At 43.3% G+C, this 17,233-nt stretch overlaps 1 protein-coding gene across 7 annotated transcripts in view; it reads left to right on the top strand.

Annotated features, from left to right (window-relative positions):
• MGAT1 (alpha-1,3-mannosyl-glycoprotein 2-beta-N-acetylglucosaminyltransferase) overlaps positions 1 to 17,233 on the top strand; it is a 51,044-nt gene that overhangs the window by 16,928 nt on the left and 16,883 nt on the right. The window contains exon 1 of one of the 7 annotated variants that reach the window (XM_083724782.1): positions 2,260 to 3,043. The exons of 4 other annotated variants lie outside the window; for them this stretch is intronic. The gene's annotated coding sequence lies outside the window, so the exon portion shown is untranslated. Of the gene's footprint in view, positions 1 to 2,259; positions 3,044 to 6,126; positions 6,592 to 17,233 lie in introns of those variants that run through there. 2 more of the 7 variants (XM_083724781.1, XM_083724780.1) reach the window with 2 other exon arrangements.

Genomic DNA, 17,233 nt, shown 5'->3' with positions numbered 1-17,233 from the left:
TGTCTTATCTTAACTGTGATCCAACCTTGGCTCACCAATTGTCCACTTCTGCCGCTCCTTTTTAGAATTCCTTAGCCTAATAACCCATTATGACTATACCAAAGTTCTCACGTTTTTGGTTTTTTTTTAAATTCATGTGTATAAGCTTCTGTCTTAGCCAAGATCTCTAAGATTGCTCACATTGGAATGCAGCATAAAGGACAATGGAACCCCATCAGGGGGAAAACATATTCCAAATTAACAGGCAACAAGGAAAACAAATGAGTAATAATATTTTTTAAAAAAATCTGTAGGCAAATTCTGACATTGTTCCAAGAGGACGAAAGCTTTACCAGTCTTCTAAACTGTTTGTAGAATTGGTCAGGTGAGCTTTTCTGGATAAAGAGCTCCCATCATTGGAACACCACTGTGGAGGAAACCATGCATCTTAGGCGCATGGACTATGCTTCATGGTGGAGGTACTTACAGCTAGCCTTCCTTCGAAAATTTTTAAATCCTGGGGTGATGTGGAAAGCAAAAGAGCTGAAAGCAACACCACCCCTCATTCATCTATGATCTGATTACTTCCTTCCTTAAACCTTTTGAATTCCCCCTTTATGCAGAGATGGGAATCCGTTTCAAGTGTTCAGTCTCTTGTGCCCTGCCTGTAGCCCTTTATCATGCTCTTAGCTGGGTCACTGTGTCCCAAGCAAGGCAGATTGCTTACAGTGCCCATTATGCCCAGGGAAGGTATCTGTCACCAGTTCTTCTGAAGGATAAAGGAGAAGCTACAAAGCAAGACAATGGGTGTTAAAAACAAGTCTACAGATCGGATTCTCTCAGAATAATTTCCAGGGATTTCTGCCCATGGTGTGCATTATTCCTATATTTTTACAATTTTTGTTTTGCCTTTCTTTTCCAAAAGAAGAGGCAAGGTAGTTAACAAAATGCCTGAAGTAACAATCAGAATAGTTTATTTGTTGTTTATCTTTATTGATTTAAATTTTACTTTATATCTCACTTCTCCTCCATTATATCTCACCTCTTTCCAAGGGAGTAAACATTCAGGCACTGAATAGACCCAGAGCTGCTTAGCTTCAGCAAGGCCTCGTGTGTGTGCCTTCAGATCATGCACTAAGACCATATCTACAACAAAATGGTGCTTATTTCCAAGTAAATGTGTTTACCATTCCTTTAGCAAAAGCAAACTGCATTTATTCATGTAGTCATGATACTGTTTTCAGTTTGAAATCCAAATTTCACATGCTTAAGAGCATGTCTATCCCATCAGCACAAGCTTTTCTACTTGTATAATGGGACTTCCCCCACTCCCCTACTTCCCCCCACCCTTGGTTCTGATTTAAGCCCATGAATACAGTCAAACCTGATGGTAAATGCTATTCAACAATTTCATGCTGGATTCTTGGAAGTTTTTTTTGCCTGACAAATATTGATGTTTAGGTCAGTGGTAGAGTACCCTGGAAGGCTGAAATGTTCTCCTGCTGGTTTCTAAAAGTACATGGGATTTATATGTCTGGCTTGTATCCATTTACACTCCTGCATAGTGACTGATCTATTTGCGCCATATAGAAGGGCTTTGTTGGCAGGTGATGGCTTCCATCACATGTTGAAGATAAGGGGGGGCTGTGCTGGATCAGACCAAAGGCCCATCTAGTCCAGCCTCCTTTTCTTACAGATGCTGGTGAGACATCTGCAAGCAAGACCTGAGTGCAAGGCACTCTCCCTATCCTTCCCATTTGTTATTCCCAGCAACTGATGTCCAACTGTGGAGGTAGAAGTATAAGCAATTGAATGAGCCCCTGATGGTGTGGTGAATATTATTAAGCACTACAGTAGTGTTGTCTGAGTGAATAGGCGGGCAGGCAAAGTTACAATCTGGATATGTTGCATGATCTAGTTGCTGGGTTTCTATCTGTCTTGGGTGGTCCATTATTATTCATTACAGGTGTTTGTCCCACCTTTCAGAATACAAATTCATCCAAGGCATCTTACTAATAAGATTAAACTACATTTAAAAAAAGCAATAAATTGCAGCAACATATAAAACGTAACTGGGATCCTTTCTGTGCTGCTCGTGGTAGTCCTGTGGAGTCCAGCCAGCGCAGGTCCTGATGCTGTTGTCTTTGCCTTTTTCCCTGTCTCCAACCTGGAATCCTTCCTGTTGCTGACTAGCTGTTGGAGATAAGACAGGCCAGAACAAGCAAGAGACTTTGTTTCTAAGCCTTCAGCCGTCTCCTCCTCATCCCACCCCTTTTCCACCTGAAGCTGGCACTTCCTGAAAAGGGACAAATTGTGCCTGAGGACATGCGTATTTTGTGCTGTGTCACAGAGCACAGAACCTGCCATGGGATTTGGCTCTTTGAGCATTGGACTTGCATGCTTTCCAAGTGACACAGGCTTTTGGTCTCCACAGCTTTGAAGTTTTAAAGCTGCGCAGATGGGGCGAATGAAAGGCTAACAAAGCAAAAGGGACTTTCTATGAGGTCTTCAAGTGACAAGGTTTCCCTGGCTCCAGAGCTTTTTATTCCCCTTTCTGTGGCTTGCATTCCTTAGCTCTGGTGGCCCCAATTCTGACAGGCTTGGTCAGCAGCCAAGCCTCAAGAGTCTGTTTCCGTTTTTCCAGCTTAGTGCTGCCCCTTCTTGGTGGGAGAGTTCTGTATTGCTCAATTCCGCTCAACAAGCAAGTAAAGCCACCGAGCAAAACATTATCAATTTACTCACTGAGTTCTCTCTCTTCCTCTCACTACTTCCTCACACAGCCCTCTTTAGATGGGAAAGGTTAATCCTCCCTGATCTGGTAGCTGATGCTCACAGAGGAGGGAGTTAGGTATCATGAGGGAACCAGCTGGACTAGAATATCTCCATCCTGGAGTCTCAAGGGAAGGCATTTTTTTTGTACGCCTGTGAAACAAGGCTTCCTGGCTGCCTTCTTAACTCTCTGCGAGTTCACATGTCTTTCTCCCGTTAAGTGTTCATCTGGTCCAGAAAACTATCATGAAAATTGTTGACTTGTATTCCGGCAAGTGAAACTGAGAGGCAAAAGGTGAGGTTATCTTAGTCTGCTGCTGCTTCATCACCATCAGGGTGGAGAATGTGGCATTGGAGTTTTTTCCCCTTTGGGCTCCTCTAGCTGCCGTTTCTCCAGTCACTGGGATTTGGAGACTTCAAGATTGGGGGTTGGTCTCAGTGGGGATCTTTCTCTGATTTCCATCTGCCTGCTCTGCACATAGGCATGAACTTGAAGTGTTCCTCGTTTCTTGCTTTGAGGACTTTCAGTTTGAGACATTTATCCACTAGAGCCCTCCAGGTGTTTTGGGACTACAACTCCCATCACCCCTAGCTGACAGGACCAGTGGTCAGGGATGATGGGAATTGGAGTCCCAAAACATCTGGAGGGCCAAGTTTGACCATGCCTGGGCTCTAGAGCTGTGGCTAGAACAAAGGAGTCTTGATTAAGCCTGAGCAAAATACTTGAACTAGTGGCCTGGTTGACAATTAGCTTCATACTGGGGGCTGTATAAGTGAGCAATGGTGGAAGGGCCAGCAGTTTTAGACCTGCCTGCTGACTTACTCTAGTACAATCTATGGGCCAATGGTTCTTTAATCTCCTACTCTTCCTTAGTGCACAACATAGACTTGGACAGAGCTCTCCCCTGAAGATGTATCACAGCTGCACAGTCCCCTGTGTGAGTCAAAACACAGGCAAATGGGAGTGAGCAGCTGAGGTGTATGTGAATGCTGCCAATGTTTCTGTTGCTGTTGGCACAGGAAGATTTTTTTTGCAATATGTGAGCTCCCATAGGACAAAGTGACCGAGTTGCCTAACGAAGAGCTGCCTAAGTAACAAGGAGGGTTCTATCTTGGAGGCCAAATGGGAAGCCCTGTGGGCCAAACTTGGGTTTGCTGCTAGCCTGTTTCAGGACTACTGAGAAACTAGGAACTGTGTCCTTGCACAGAGATGAGACTATTTCTCATCTCTAGGCTCGAATCACATCTCGACAGTATGACCTTTCCAGCCATCCTTCAGCCTTCCTTCTGTAATTGACTTGGCTATATGCACGTTGCCCAGACCTGTCTGCCCTCTGCTGTGGAAATGCATGTTGCTTCCATAGTCAGAAGGCACGGGATATAGCAGCTTTGCTAAAGCTAAGCAGGTTTGTGTCTGGTCAGCGCCTGGCTGGGAGACTGCCTTGGATACCCTGTGTATGCTGCTTGGAATTACATTGTGGAAGCAAGGTGAGAAATAAATTTTTAAAATCCATGTTTTGAACCTTCCTCAAACTGGTGCCATTCAGAATTCATCTGGAGAATACCAGGTTAAGGAATTCAGAGTTCCTTCAATGGTTCTGAGCTATTAAGTAGAAATTTACTATAAGGTTGCATATGGAGGATTATCAGTGACAAGATGACTATACGTTATCTCTGCTATCCAAAGTGGCATGCTTCTGAGTATCAGTTTCCGAGGATCATCAGCAGGAGTGCTCTTGTGCTCATTGTGGGCTTTGCTTAGGCATTTGGTTGGCTACTTGAGGAGCATAATGCTGGACTAGTAGAGCTTTGGCCTGATCTACCAAGGCTGCTCTTAATTGTCTGCCTTGGTTTTGTTGATGGCTTCCTGTTTTTTTGTCCATTCTGTTCATTTCCCCTCCCCCCCTAACATAATTACGCAGAAGACCAGGCAGGCTGGGACAGAGTTCTGTTTCCTATTAGTGAGTAGGCAGCTGTGGTGGGGATGGAGTTGAGTGATCTGGTCCTAATTTTGCGTCTGGCTCTCCCCGTGTTCAATTGCAGCCTTGATCTTCTGATGCAAACTTGATCCAAATCATCCAATAAATGTTTTTGTTGTTTGGTGTTACAGATATAACACCAAAGTCTGATTTGTCACGTCATAAAATCAGTGAGAGCAAGAGAGTTTGGTGGACTCAATGTGTCTGATTAGGCATTTTAACCGTCTTTGCCTTCCGTGTCAAGCTAAATCCTGTCCTCATAATTAAACTGGTTCCCAATGCAGTAAAGATTTTCTTCTTTCTCTCCCGCAATCCCCCAGCAGCCTCTTCGGTTAAGGAGGATTTTAAAATGCTCCAAGGCACATTACCATTGTATCTCTTTTCCTTCCTCCCCAGCAGGCTCTTCCCTTCTCTCACAGTTCCATTGTGCTGGTGTGGAAGACAAAAGTACACACCCAGCCACAGGTAACACTTCACTTTTTCCCTTGCTGTCCCATTGAGACCTCTGAGTGGTCTGAGATCACGCTCATGCTTCTTCTCCCTTAATCCCCTTCCCACGATGGGACTCTGAGTGGTGGTGTACATTGCACCCTTAATGCACAGCTTGCCTAAAGTGGTCTTCCTAATTTCCCCACAATTATCCCCTCCCTCTTCTGTATCCTGTTTACCTCGAAACCAGCACATTCTCTCTCTCTCTCTCTCTCTCTCTCTCTCTCTCTCTCTCACACACACACACACACACACACACACTTCCTCCACCACCACCACCACCAGAAACAGGCGACCAGCTGGCTGGGAAGAGAGCAGTTAATGGTTAACGCTCCTCTGTGGGGAAACGTGGCAGCAGAAATTAGCTCATTGTGGTCATTGCTTGCTTTGCTTAGCTAATCATCTCCAGGAGAACCGTTTTCTCTTCCAGACCTATTCCTAGTATTTTACCAAGAATATTGTACCTTTCGCCTTTGCTTCTTTGCTGAGACTCTTCTTCAACTCCACCAAAGTCCACTATTAGCAAGAGAGGGTCATGTTGATCTGTTTCCTTGGCATAAATGCAGTATGAGGGGGAGCTTGGCATCCACTTCTGTCACTTAGGTCAGAATCTGATCCCAGCTTTGACTCAGTATAATGCTAGTAACTGAGGTCAGAATCCAGCCCTCACCTTTCCCATATTGGCCAGTGCAACAGTTTCAGGATTACATTAGCTTCACTGCACTCGCTGTAAGATGCAGAGTTGAGAATCCAATCCTTTTTTATCTTCAGCTTCCCTATGGGTGTTCTGGGTGTGTGAGGGTTAAGCCTTCCCTCTTCAGGTTGAAGGAGGAGAGGGGCCCTGACTTCCTGATAGAGAGGGCTGCCCTGTGGCAACCTCTTAACCCTGCCCCCTTCCCTCCTACAAAGGAGGGGCCACCTTTCCTGATTTCCCTGGGGAAGTGAAACTAGCTCTCTGGGTTCAAAACTTTGCAGCAGGGCAGCGTGCCTTGCCGTGTTTTTCCCCTCCCTCAATTCTGGCATCCAGCGAATCTGTCAGATTCTGCCCTGCCGCTCTGCTGCCACTGGAAATTGGATACCGGCGGAAAGATCTTTTTCAAGCGATAAAAACTGCCAGAGAGACAGAAGGCAAGTTTATAACACTGGACTTGGGCTGTTGATCGCAGAGCGGGACAGAGAGGGGAGGTAGAAGCTGAACATAGCAGCAGCGGCAGGGTGCTCTTGAAGTGGACTTATTTGTCAAGGAGCACAAGGAATGTCTCCTGAGCTGGACTTGCTAATCTGCTCGGGACAAACGCTGTGTGTTAACTCCACAGAGCTTCAGATAGAGGGGAAAGTGCTGGCACCATGTGGCAACAGCAACTTAATGGTGACGGTGGGTACAAGCTGATCTTCTAAGGCGCTATGGAGAGGGGATTTAGGAACACTTTACAGTGGCGCGGCCTTTTAAAAAGGATCGAATTCTAGGTTGTTCTGGTAATTCTACGTTTAGTTGTTTATATCTGATGAACTTGGTGCAAAAGAACTGTACAAACAGTCTTGAATGTGTTTCCTATGTAGTAGTCTCTGAACAGTTCTGCGGTGGGTATTAGACATGGGAGCAAAACTTTTGAGAGACTTTATCTGACTGGTTTTAGATCCGGGAGTGTTTGTGTTTGTTGTGGCTCATGAGTACATGTACTTTTCCCGCAGTGCTGTTTGGATAGTGGGCCTCTTCGTCCTGCCTTCTGCCTTCTAATAGCGCTTACAGCAAGGAATTAGGTGATAGAATGGTCTGCACCCCTTAGAATCACTTGGAAGGAACAATTTTGCATGGTCATGGCCTCTCTCCTGTTGTCGCCTTCTATTCTCCCATCATGTTTGCATCCCTCATCTTACCGCCCAGCTAGATTCTTATGGTGGTTTATAGACGAAATATACAAAATAACTGCACAGGCTGTCTTAAGAGCTGGCTATTTACTACACTGAGATGCCTTTAGCGGCTGAGCCACTATCTGAACAGACTTGCTTGAGCCTCTGGGACTCTGTGTGTTCAACTGTAACTAGTTCTAAGTCCAAGGTTAAAGCATGGAGCCCGTCATACTGATATCCTGTCTTGCTAGGCTGCCTCGTGATTAGTCGCTGGGCGTTTCTGTTTGCTGAACAGCTGAGACTTGTGTGTATTTTTTCTTTTTTCTTTTCAGTCTTTAAGTAGTTCTGCTTCCCATTAACTTCCTGTCCCCACACTTTGTAACCTCAAATGCTTTTCTTCTCATGCTCCATTTAGAGCAGGTGTAGATAATCTTTGGCCCTCTGAATGTTAGTGAACTACAACTCCCATCAGTCCCAGCAAGTGTGGCTGATGGCCAAGGATGATGGGAATTGCAGTCTGGAGGGCCAAAGCTTCCCTATGCCTGTTTGTGAAGCTTACACAACCAACTATTGTGGCTTCAACTGTTTTTATGGGCTTGGCAGAGTAGAAAGTGGGACCTGGTTCCTGTGAGCATTAAACCCAGATGGAGGGAAGAGTGTTTCCATCGCTTTGCCTTCTGAACATTAGCACCAGTAACCATGAGGCTGGCAGCTGCGCTGACTTCCTGAAAGGTTCAGTGCTGCATTTAGCGTCACGAAAGTACAAAAACAGAATTTACTTCCTCTGGGCAGGGTAAAGTGTTATCTAAGCTGTCACCTAACAATGATGAACTGAACTAGAATTTGCCTAGAGGCTACCTTTCAGGCAAGATCAAAACCCTACATCTATCCTGTTTTAGTAAATACGTTACCCTTTTGCTTGTGGATACACACAACCAGAAAGAGTACTTTAACTATCTCTTTTGGGGTGGGGGCAGGATGGGGGAAAGAATATGCTCAATTCTGGCAGGGCTGGAAAACCTGAGCCATGAAGGAGTATGATTCAGTATACTTGGGGTTAGTCTCTTGCTCATCTGAATAACTTGCACAGGGCTGAATATGTTGAGGTTTGGGTTGTTTTCCCAATGTAGCCTCAGGCTTGTTGCATGTAGTATAGTTTCTACTCAAATCCTGAGATGACCTTTGTGAAATTGTGAATCCCCAAAGTTCCCTGTCTTTGCACACAGTTCCATTGCATTGTCTGATGCATGGCTGTGGGTCATTGTGACAGTCGAGGCATTTGACCAGGCACCTTCCCAGTGTATGCATTACAACTCCAGTATCAGTAACCTTGTGACAATTGCAAAGGTAAAAATGGAGGCCCTGGTCATCCAAAGCTCCTTGCATACTACTTTCTGATCTGCTTTTTATCTCCAGTTTACCCATTGATTGTATCCTCCGGTAAGAAATAAGCATAGGTAAAAGACACAAGCCCAGAGAGTGTGGTTTGCATGAGTCTTCTGCTTCAAAATCTCCACCCTTCCCTTAGTAAGCATGACTTCTTCATGTTGTATCTGAATACCACCATGCCCAGACCTGACCTTCTCAGGGTCTCCTCCGTAAACGCAATAGTGATAGGAAGTGTGTAAACCTTAGTCTGTAGTTTGGAATGTGAAACGCCTCCTCTTCATATTTAAGGTGTTTATTTTTTAATGAGAGAGAGAATTGAATTGTTATAACTGATTGATTTCTTGTTCTCTGATTGTGTAGGCTTCTACGATTTAAGGCCTCAAAGCCCATTGCCTAGAGGTGCTACGTCAAGCCAAAGGCATGTTTCATGAATCTATTGCTAGGATCAGCCAGTTGCATGTTCCTTCCCAGCAGCGTGAGGAAATAGAGCTAGTCATAGCTCTCCAATGGAACAAGAATTTCTATTCACGCTGCCAAGAACCCTTTTCTTCCCCCTTCCTGTGTTAACCTAGCAAATGTTTGAAAAATCATTGTTATTCTGCAATGACTTTGCCCTGTGTACCTCCCAGATTTCAGCAGAAAAATAGGAGCAGGTCCCAATTAGCTTGCAAAATCAATCCCCAACTCTGATACAGAAATGGCACATAGTTATGGCTATTTATGGCAAGATCCCTATTACTTTGTGTCCTTCATATCTAGAGGGCTGAAGTGTCAACATATGAATGCTGTTTTGCCATAAGGGGAACAAATGTATAAGACTACAACCTAGGGGTGAACATAACAGCAAAAAATCTGAGTCTATTTAAGGAAAATTATGAAAAATGCTGGTCTGAAATTAAGAGAGACTTGGACAGTTGGACAAAATTGAAGCTTTCTTTGTTAGGCCGAATTGCTGCTATTAAGATGAATGTATTGCCAAAAATGTTGTTTTTGTTTCAAACACTACAGATTATAGACAAGACGGAATGCTTCCGGAAGTGGCAGAGAGATATTTCTAAATTTGTCTGGCAGGGCAAAAAGCCCAGAATTAAGTTTAAGATACTGACTGACGCAAAGGAAAGAGGGGGCTTTGCCCTGCCAGACTTAAGGTTGTATTATGAAGCCGCAGCTTTCTGCTGGCTAAAAGACTGGCTACTTCTCGAAGACACTGATGTGTTGGATCTGGAAGGGTTTAATAATAATTTTGGTTGGCATGCATACTTATGGTATGACAAAGTTAAGATCAATAAGGCCTTTAAGAACCATATTGTCAGAAAAGCAGTGTTTAATGTCTGGACAAAATATAAAGACTTATTGGAAAATAAAACCCCAAGGTGGCTTTCACCTCTGGAAGCTAAGGCCCGAAAAAGACCCAATATGGAAGCCAATTGGCCAAAATATTGGGAAATATTAGAAAAAGATGGAAATAACTGGAAATTGCAGAGTATGGAAAAAATGAAGGATAAAGTGCGAGACTGGTTACATTACGCTCAGATTAAAGAAGTTTTTAAAAATGACAAAAAGCTAGGGTTCCAGGTGGAGAAATCGAAGTTGGAAACTGAACTGTTAGAACCTAAGACTAAGGTACTTTCAAGAATGTATAACTTGCTGTTGAAATGGAACACACAAGACGAAATGGTTAAATCGGCTATGATAAAGTGGGCACAGGACATTGGGCATAACATTATGTTTGAGGAATGGGAAAGGTTGTGGACCACTGGGCTAAACTTTACTGCATGTAATGCTTTGAAAGAAAATATAATGAAAATGATATACAGATGGTACATGACCCCAGTTAAGCTTGCCAAAATATACCACTCGTCTGACAATAAATGTTGGAAATGTAAAGAAAATGAAGGAACATTCTTTCACCTCTGGTGGACTTGCCCTAAAGTGAAGGCCTTCTGGGAAATGATATATAATGAACTGAAAAAGGTATTTAAGTATACTTTCACTAAGAAACCAGAGGCCTTCCTTCTGGGTATTGTCGGCCAGAAGGTGTCAAAGAAGGACAGAACTTTCTTTATGTATGCAACAACGGCAGCAAGGATACTCATCGCAAAGAACTGGAAAACTCAAGATCTACCCACGCTGGAAGAATGGCAGATGCAGCTGATGGACTATATGCAGCTGGCGGAAATGACTGGCAGAATTCGAGACCTGGGAGAAGAAAGGATTGAAGAAGACTGGAAGAAATTTAAGATTTATTTACAAAATTATTGTAATTTGATGGAATGCTAAGAAGGATGCTTGATTATAAACAATTGGCCATCACTAAATTAGATGAGTATTATTAGACTATATTGTAATGATTGGTTATAAGATTACAAATAAGATGGTAATTTGCTTGAAAAATTTTATGAACAATGTAAGTGCGAGCGGATGACGCGAGGAAGTCCAAAGATGTTATGAAATTTTGTAAAGACACAAACAATGCTGTTTTTCATTTTTGTATCTCTTTTATTAAAAAAAACCTAATAAAAATTTTGAAGAAAAAAAAAACACAAATGTATAAGACTACAGACACTATAAAACCCTGAGCAGTACCCACAATGGCTACCCAGTATTTCAGTGATCCAATCCAGAGCTAAAATCCTGTTATTCTAATGTGAGGCGTGTATGCATACATATACATCTAATACAGAAAAAAATGTTTCAGTGCTCCCTGCATTTTTTGAAGGAACCAATTTCTCCACTGATGCAAATATTGTGGCTCATATCTGGTGCTTTGACAGTATTTAGTTGTGCATGTGGGGCTGTGAGGAATTTAACTGAAACTCAACAGTATCTGTTCCTAGGTTCCCCTTTGGGACCAGGGTTTTCCTCATGTGGATAGAGCTGGAGCCAGACAAAACAGGGATTTGTTGACCTTCCACCTTTGATTTTCTAATCCAGACCAGGGCTCAGCGTTGGACAGTCAAACAAGTTTGGCTGGGAGTTTTCCACTGACAGCTTGACAGATGCTTTGGAAGTTTTGGCATAGCTATTAGTCTGCTGGCGGGGGTGGGTGAGGGAGTTCCTGGCTTTGGCTGGATGGACTTGTCTGGACCTCAGCTCCTGGTGGGGAAAAAATGCTCAAGGTGTTTTGATTTGGAAAGTTGTAGGTCTGGAAGAGGTCCCTCTTATTTGAAGTCCCCATGCTGAAGAAGCCACTGTCAACACATAAATAACTCTCATTCATTGACTCAGCTTTACTTCATTCATGCAAGACAGTAGACCAGGCTGCGGCACTTGGTTGTGGGTTCCCCCTTCCCAGCCGTGACTGGGAAGCGGGGGGGCTTAGAAGTTACAGTGGTGCCCCGCAAGACAAACGCCTCGCAAGACGGAAAACCTGCTAGACGAAAGGGTTTTCTGTTTTTGGAGGCGCTTTTCAAAACAAATTTCCCTATGGGGTTGCTTCGCAAGACGAAAAAATCTTGCGAGTTCCCACAGGTTATTTTCGCTCCCCCCCCTTTTCCTAAGCCGCTTAACAGCTGATCGCTAAAAGCCGCTAGACCGCTAATAGCGCTAATCCGCTAAGCTGTCAATGGGCTTGCTTCGCAAGATGAAAAAAACCACTAGACTAAGAAAATCGCAGAACGGATTCTTTTCGTCTTGCGAGGCACCACTGTACTGTGGCCTGCAGCTCCCAAAGGAAATATCTGTTTGGATTCTGCTGTGCCTGTGTTGGGGGTTGGAATGGGGGGAGGAGGAGGGGTGTTGGGTATAAAACAGCCCCGATGCTCCAATGTTCTTGAAATATGGAACTCAAAACGGGAGGGTGTTGAATCCTGCAAGTCTCACTGAGTCCAGTCGTGGGCATTACTAATCCATGCGACATGTGTTCATGCACTTGGAATGTTTTCTTTTGCTAGGGGCTGAAGGGAATACATGAGGCAGTCCTGAGGAAGTCTTATTCAGCCCAAAGAAATAAGAGGCCTGTTGAAGCTAATACAGTGGACGCTCAGGTTGCGAACGTGATCCGTGCGGGAGGCACATTCGCAACCTGCAGCGCTGCGTATGCACACGCGCGGGTTGCAATTCGGTGCTTCTGCGCATGCGCAAAGTGCGATTTAGCACTTTGTGCATGTGTGAGCACCGAAACCCGGAAATAACCTGTTCCGGTACTTCCGGGTTTGGCGTGGTGCGCAACCCAAAAACACACAACCCGAAGCGCCTGTACCCCGAGGTATGACTGTATTGTGTTTGGATTTGGTCATGAGATCCCAGAGTTATCACCCCAGCCCAGCTGGAAGTTTTATAGTTGCCGCAAAGGTGTAGCTAAAATTACTTGCATCTCTTTCCAGGGAACTGGAAGATGATGGTGTGCTTTGATGAACAAGTTGGTTGAAGCATTTTACAAACTAGGGCTTAATTCCTGAACACACTTATCTGGGAGAAACTGAGTTTCATCCATTTTATAATTGAGATCATTTTACATCAAGCTGGCCAAACTATGGTTAATACAGGCCAGGTTCTTCGCAGTTATTACGTGGAGGCATCTCATTCCATCATTCTCTTGCGGGATGGGTTTCCTGCCATGTTTGCAAGCACAGCAGTCATGGCCTACAGTGTTAATAAATGTTGTCAGTCAGCTCTTTCACTTCAAAGACTTAACTTAGGGGTTAACACTCCTGGCTTGGTCTGAACCAAGGGAAGCAGTCTGCAAGATGTCTTTGGTCCCAAGTTGTTTAGTGCTTTAAGTGTCTGTAACAAAATACGGACTCACTGGGTAGCTTATTAGCAGCCAGTGCAGATCTTTCAGTGCAAGTGCAGATAATTTATTTTATGAGGTGTCATAGAAAAAGCAAACAAAGATATAGAAGAGCTGTATTTTGTACTAGCAGGAGCTTTCAAACCAGGTACAAGTGTAGCCCCACATACAATGCATTGCAGTACTCTAATTGTGAGGTTACCAGTGTATGGACCACTGTAGCCAAGGCTATCACTGTCTAGGTGTGGTTGTAGTACAGTGGTACCTCGGGTTACATACACTTCAGGTTACAGACTCCGCTAACCCAGAAATAGTACCTTGGGTTAAGAACTTTGCTTCAGGATGAGAACAGAAATCGTTCTCCAGCAGCGCAGCAGCAGCAGGAGGCCCCATTAGCTAAAGTGGTGCTTCAGGTTAAGAACACTTTCAGGTTAAGAACAAACCTCCGGAACAAATTAAGTACTTAACCTGAGGTACCACTGTAGATGCACGGACAGAGGTTGATGGGCACACCTAGCCACTGAGGGCCCCTGGACCCCTAGTGACAAATTAAATCCAGATCCCTTAGGGACATTGGATCACTTTTGCAGCTTCTGTAGGTGTGTGTATTCTGTGTGTATATTTGTGTTCATGCTTAAGGTCCTTTAAAAGGTTTTATAGACCTGGCACACGTTACCTTTTGAAAAAGCACATCTTTCACAATCCAAACTTCATCCCAATTCATTTTAGTAGTGGGGAAAGAATGAGTTGCTCTGCGGTGGTTTTTTAGGGCATGAGGAGTCCTCATGCTAATTTTATAGAGGATGTCTTGTTTGGAAAGCAGAATCTGAGGTCTGTGGAGTTCGTCAAGTAATTGGGAAAGGAAGGAGTGTTTGGAAGATAAGACAAGAAAGAGGGAAGTTGAATTGGAGCAACGATTTTGCATTAGGCAAGGGGTCATTCACCACCATCACACACACACCCCCGACATGAAAGTAGTAAAAGTTGGCAGAAGGATACTTACGGTAATTGGGATTGTGCTGCTGCTGCACCTCTTTAAAATGCATCCTGTTTGAGGATTCTAAAGGGGAAGGAAGGGGGCCGATTCTGCTCAGGTTATGAAGATGATGGTATTTGACTGTACTGATACTTAGTATGGTGTAAGCTGCCCTGATCCTTTTTTTTTATAATATTTTTTATTAGTTTTATGAAATACAGAATAAAGAACATATTATGAAAGTAGAAAAGAAAAGTTACAAATTTTTCTTACTCTTTTTTCCAAATCTGTTGGACTTCCCCACGTCCTCCCAACCCTGCATTCTCTGTAATACATAACGTCTGCAATTTGTTAACTTGTTTCAATACTTATTGTATCTTCCTTTTTATCATGTTACCCAATTTCAAATAAATTATGGCCCAAATCATGTACGTTTTCATTTTAACACAATAAAGTTGTTTCATTATTCTATCTCTGACTCCTTGTACCTTAATTTGCATTTCTTTAATTTAACATTACTGAAGCTAGAATTTCCAAGAAGGTGCGTTTTTTAACATTCATACAACTTATAATGTTTTTCCAAATAGTCTTTAAATTTTCTCCAATCCTCCTCGAATGTTTCTTCTCCCAAGTCTTGGATTCTGCCAGTCATTTCGGCCAGTTCCATGTAGTCCATCAACTGCGTGTGCCATTCCTCCAGTGTGGGTAAATCTTGTGTCTTCCAGTATTTTGCAATCAGGATCCTTGCTGCTGTAGTAGCATACATAAAAAAGGTTCTGTCCTTCTTAAGCACTCTCTGATCCACCATGCCCAGGAGGAAGGCCTCTGGTTTCTTAGGTAGGGTAAATCTAAATACCTTTTTTAGTTCATTATGAATCATTTCCCAAAAGGCCTTCACTTTCGGGCAGGTCCACCAGAGGTGAAAAAATGTCCCTTCCGCCTCTTTGCATTTCCAGCATTTATTATCAGACAGGTGATATATCTTAGCAAGCTTGACTGGGGTCATGTACCACCGGTATATCATTTTCATAATGTTTTCCTTCAAGGCACTACATGCCGTAAATTTCATTCCGGTGTTCCATAACCTTTCCCAGTCTTCAAACATAATGTTATGCCCCAAATCCTGCGCCCACTTTATCATGGCGGATTTGACTGTCTCATCCTGAGTATTCCATTTAAGCAGCAGGTTATACATTCTCGAAAGTAGTTTACTTTTTGGTTCTAACAATTCTGTCTCTAGTTTCGATTTTTCCACCTGGAATCCAACCTTCTTGTCTACTTTAAAGACCTCTTGAATTTGTGCATAATGCAACCAATCTCGCACTTTGTTTTTTAGTTTTTCCAAGCTCTGCAACCTCCAATTGTCTCCAATCTTTTCAATAATTTCCTCATATTTAGGCCAATTGGCTTCCATATTAGGTCTCTTACGTGCCTTGGCCTCCACCGGTGAGAGCCACCTCGGAGTCTTACTCTCCAATAAGTCTTTATATTTTGTCCAGACCATTAAAATTGCTCTCCTGACAATGTGGTTTTTAAACAGTTTATGCACTTTGACCTTGTCATACCACAAATATGCATGCCACCCAAAGGCGTTATCAAACCCTTCCAGATCTAGGACATCAGTGTTTTCCAGTAAAATCCAATCTTTCAACCAGCAGAAGGCTGCCGATTCGTAATATAACCTCAAGTCTGGCAGGGCAAATCCCCCTCTTTCTTTCGCATCAGTTAGTATCTTAAACTTTATTCGGGGCTTTTTGCCCTGCCAAACAAACTTAGAGATATCCTTCTGCCACCTTCCAAAGCATTCCACCTTGTCCACGATCTGTAGGGTCTGAAACAAAAATAACATTTTTGGCAATACATTCATCTTTATAGCTGCTATTCGGCCCAACAAGGAAAGTTTCAATCTTGACCATGTTTCCAAATCTCTTTTGATTTCTGACCAACATTTCTCATAGTTGTCCTTAAACAGATTCAAATTTTTGGAGGTCAGATACACCCCTAGGTATTTTACTTTTTTAACCACATTTAATTCTGTTTCTTTCACAAACTCATCTATTTCTGTACTTGTCAAATTTTTTGCTATAACCTTAGTTTTTTGCTTGTTCAGCTTAAATCCCGCCACCCGACCAAAGTCCGAAATTAATTCTAACACTCTTTTAGTACTAGAGACAGGCTCCTGCAGTGTTAATACCAGGTCATCTGCAAATGCTTTCAATTTAAGCTGCCCTGATCCTAAGGTATATAGGATGTGATTCTGAAGTAAAATAGCAAGAGGGCTTTACCTGCAAGCTTGCATATGTTTGCATAGAATAACTGTTGCTTTCTCATCCCTTACTTATTAAACAAACATATAGGGGGGAAATCAAAACTCCTGCTCAAAGTATAGACAAATTTGGTGGCTTTTATGCACAATGGCTTTGTTATTCCACCACTTTGGGAGCAATAGTACCCTGAATGCTAGTTGCTGGAAGCTGCAAGTGGAGAGGGCACTGTTGGACGCATCCCATAAACATTTGGTTGACTACAGTGAGAGCAGGTTGCTGGAGTGGATGGACTTTTAGCCTGATACAGTCAGGGCTCTTAACATTTTTATTGGTTGTGGGGGGAGGAGTATTATCCCTCCTCCCCTTTTTTTGCCTCCCTAGAGGAATTCTAAATTTATTCTCCACCTATGTTCCCTAAATTATCTTAATGGACAACTTTGATTAGAGCCTAGAATTGAAATGGAAAGAGGTGGGATCTGTCCTACACATCTGAGGTTCTCCATCCATTTTAGAGGACGTTTTGTCACCAAGATAGACTTCCCCTGCTTAGACATTATCCCCTTTCCCTTTGTTGCTCTTTCCCTGTCCCTTCTCTGCCTTCTAACAGAGAACAGTTTAAGAACTTGCTTTATATTCTTGCATTTGAGGTGGCTTTGCAAACTTTTTGAACCTGCCTGCTCAGCTTACCCTACATTCTGCCGCTTTCCTCAATTCTAACCCTCTGCTCTACAGTAGAGTGCACAGCAGCCCTTCAGCACAGTACAAAGATCTGTGAAGGACACATGACACTCACGTGACATAC

This window comes from Podarcis gaigeae (genome assembly GCF_964106915.1).
Source record: "Podarcis gaigeae genome assembly, chromosome: 2".
In the NCBI taxonomy this organism is placed as follows: Eukaryota; Metazoa; Chordata; class Lepidosauria; order Squamata; family Lacertidae; genus Podarcis; species Podarcis gaigeae.
The sequence above is the reverse complement of the archived record's forward strand: the minus strand, read 5'-3'. Positions and strand labels throughout refer to the sequence as shown.